Below are 3,849 nucleotides of genomic sequence, written 5' to 3'. Positions count from 1 at the left end.
GTCTCATTACGAGCAATTTAAGTTTTATGAGCCACATTATCTGAACATCATAAAAGAAACATTTGTGTGGCTGTTTTATTACATTGAGTGTGTTTTAAACAGTGTAAGAGACATGAAGCTGATGCCCCCTTTCTTCTCTATCAGGGAGAGTGTAATATAGCAAAGGCTCCTTTCAGAACACTGTCCAAAAGTAATCTGCAAACTAAACGCAAGTTGTATTTGAAAGGCACAGCTAAAATGTTTGAGACAGAGAAAACATCTTCCTCCAAAACATATGGATTTAAATAGTTGACAAAATTTGAAAGATGTTCAAAGCGAATTAGAATTTTGCTCGGCAACAGAGAGCTTGCCTAGTGAGGACAAGGCCATGGGTTTGGGACCCCCATCTTCAAACACTAAAATAAAATCTATTTGAGTGATTTAGTTACTGCCTATTGCTGTGAAGAGACACCATGACCAAAGCAATTTGGGGAGGTAAGGGTTTCTTTGGCTTATGCTTCCATATCACAGTTCGTCATTAATGGAAGTCAGGGCAGGAACTCAAACAGTACAGAAACCTGGAGGCAAGAGCAGATGCAGAGGCTGCTTCCTGCCTTCCTCCTCATGGCTTGCTCAGTCTGCTTCCTTATAGAACCCAAGACAACAAGCCCAGAGACAGCCCCACCCAAAAATGGTCTGGGTCCTCCCCTACCAACCACTAATTAAGAAAATTTCCTAAAGGCTTGCGCACAGCCTGATCTTCTGGAGGCATTTTCTCAAGAGAGGCTCCCTCCTCTCTGATGATTCTAGCTTGTGTCAAGTTGATATAAAACTAGCCAGTATATTGAGTTTTATCTTTTCCCTGAATACTTATACACAGATCAGTGGAGTCTGTTGCAGACTTAATCAAAACAAGTATTGAATGAATTTTTGTTCGCTCAGTCAATGAGAAAAACATCAAAAGTCAGAAAAGACATCATGCTAAGTTGTGAATTTTCACCTGAAATACAACATGATCCTGGGATTCCAATTTTAAAAAAATGTAAAAAACCACAAAGGTGGACTCACTTTCACATGGTGCTATGTTAAATCGACCCAAATCCTTTAGGACTGATCCTGCTGTGTATGCCTCCTCTTAAGCTCAACTTTAATTCATATAGAAGGATTGGACCCCAACCTTCTATCTGTGACGCTCTTGAAGACCGAGAAAGGGCATTTGGAGTGAGGGGGCCCAGATGCATGGTTAAACTGAATCCAGAAAGGACTTGTTGCAGTTTGTAACGACCACACAGTGAGCACAGCAGGCTGGACCATCCACAGCATCAAACACAAGTCTGTGACAGAATGGAAACCTCCCTAGAGTTCACTCTGTAAACACTAGCTCCAGGCTGGTTACCTGATAGAAGTTATTTGACTTGTGCAGACTTGGTTTGTGTTCCCTTGGGCGTGGTCTTTAAACAGGGATGGGTGCACACATCACTTATTGAGGTGGAAAACAAAACCACTGCTAGGAGAATAGAGACACTGGATAAGCCAGTGGAGTTATCGGGTACATGCTCATTATCCACTCATTGTCAGCCAGGACCCTGGGGAATTGTGGGAGCTGATAATGGACTTAAAGCTATGACTTTTCAGCCAGGGTGCTTATAGACCAATTCTTATCAATGACCAAAGACCACATTCTTTAAGTTCACTGCAGGTAAGTTCTTTCTTGTTTGGCTACACAGGACAGCAAAGAGATACAAACAGTTGTAGGACCTGACCTGGGCTTAAATTTGTCAAGAGCAAGGAAAGCCATATGGGGCCAATAGCACACACCACTCATGAAATGCAAGTCAGTCATGGTCAGGCCAAACATAGGGCAAACATATTCATATCAGGGGTGCCTCAGGTCTGAGAGGCAGTAGATGGTTCACCTTCAAAACTATCATGGGCTCTGCTGGCTTCATTGTAAGGCTCTGAAAGTGGCTGGCTCATCTATTATCCCCTTCTTCATAACAGCCTCCTCATAAGAACATACAATGCGTTCCTAAACCAGGTCAAAACCAGGAGCGATTCCATGTCCCTGAAAGCCACCAGAGAAACGAGCTCCAACACTCAAAGATTCACCCCTTGCTATTTCCCAAGAAATGCAAGAGAGAAATAAACCACAATGCTGCTCTCTGCCAAAACACATACAGCCATCCTAAGTAGACTCAAGCAATTTTAGAGAAAGGACCGAAAAAGCTTAGGCCAACCCAACTGAGAACATCACTCAAAGTCGCTCTAAATTAAATTAATATATCTCAAGCCCGTAATGGCTTTCTGATGACTGTCTAGAGATTTAAAGAGAAAACTTCCCTGCTAGTATCAATCAGCTGTGGACAGTGTCAGCACAGTCTGCCTCGTTCCACAGTCAGCCCATGACAAATGCATTGTCAGACCATCAGCCATGCTGTGGCCATCAGCAGACACAGCCCCCACGTACCCTTGGAAAGGCTGTAGTCACCACAGCTCTTCAGCCCTGCCATAGACAGGGAGACCTCATTCACCTCAGCTAAAGGAGTGAGGGTTTCCCTTCAGACTTGGGATTTCTGAGAAATATTCCATTTTGAGGACTATGGTGTTCTGAAATTCTGAACAAAAATGCACCCCCCCCCCCGTGTCTGTCTTCAGCAGGCCTGCCTCTGAGGTACTGCAGGCAACCCATGCTCAGGGTCATTAATTGTTCTACAGATACACACAGTGGGAATACCTTAATGAAGATTCTGTATGCTGTTGTGGGATATTTGATAGCACTGTGACACCTGCAAACTGTGCCCATAAAGTTAACCTTGAATCAGGGGACCATGCCAGCGACTAGCCTGACTGGAATTAACTAGAGAAGCCAGGATACGGACAGAAAGGAATAGGGAGGAACTTAGAGATTTCACACGCTCTTCCATCTGGGCTGTGCAGAGAGAGAGGCCCTTGCTGGGTCTCTGGTGAAAAGGGGAAGGTCAACAGGGCACTTCTTCTCTGCTCTTTTGATTTATCAGTTTTTCGCCGCCATATCTGGCTTCCATGTCTTTAGTGGAAAAAGAATAACATAGATAAAAACAGCAATTAAGAGGTCAAACCAGCTTATTTTTAATTTAGTTGTCCAAGCACACTTCTTTCTTCACATTCATTTTAGTAGTTTTTAGAATAACATACATTTTCTGTGTTTCCATCATTGCCACACCTTCCTCTTTTCCCCAACTACTCCTCAAATTCATGCCTTTTTTTCATTGTTATATATCTATGTGTGTGTGTGTGTGTGTGTGTGTGTGTGTGTGTGTATATATATGTATGTATGTATGTATGTATATATAATATAGATATGAAACCAGCCTTCTGAATCCACTCAGTGTTGCTCATATGTACATGTGTTTGTTACTGGATAACCTATCAGGGAGTTTATCCCTGGAGAAGACTGATTTCCTCTTAGGACTCACCAATTACCTATAGCTCATCATCTAAGGGTGAAGTCTTGGGAGATTTTCCCCATCACTGATGGCGGGGTGGCAACTGTTGTTGGCACTGTGCAAGTCTTGTTGAGGCAACCATACTGTTAAGATTTCTTAGGTTAAGCACACTTTCTTAATGTCTGTATTTTGGTTATTTCTTAATTTTTTAAAAATGTTTTTCTCTTGGGTTTATTCATCTTTATTTGTGTGAGTGTTTGGCCTGCATATGTGCAAGTGCACTCTGTGTGTGTCTGGTGCTTTCAAAGACCACAAGAGGACACCCTCTCCCAGAAACTGGAGTTACTGGTGGTAGTTAAGTTGCCTTGTGAAGGATGGGAACTAACCTGGGTCCTTTGTAGAGCCGCCAATGCTCTTAACCACTGAGACACCTCTGCGGCCCCTT

This window comes from Microtus oregoni, unplaced genomic scaffold, assembly GCF_018167655.1.
Source record: "Microtus oregoni isolate MIOR12 unplaced genomic scaffold, Mior012 000069F_ref0000032, whole genome shotgun sequence".
Lineage (NCBI taxonomy): Eukaryota > Metazoa > Chordata > Mammalia > Rodentia > Cricetidae > Microtus > Microtus oregoni.
The sequence above is the reverse complement of the archived record's forward strand: the minus strand, read 5'-3'. Positions refer to the sequence as shown.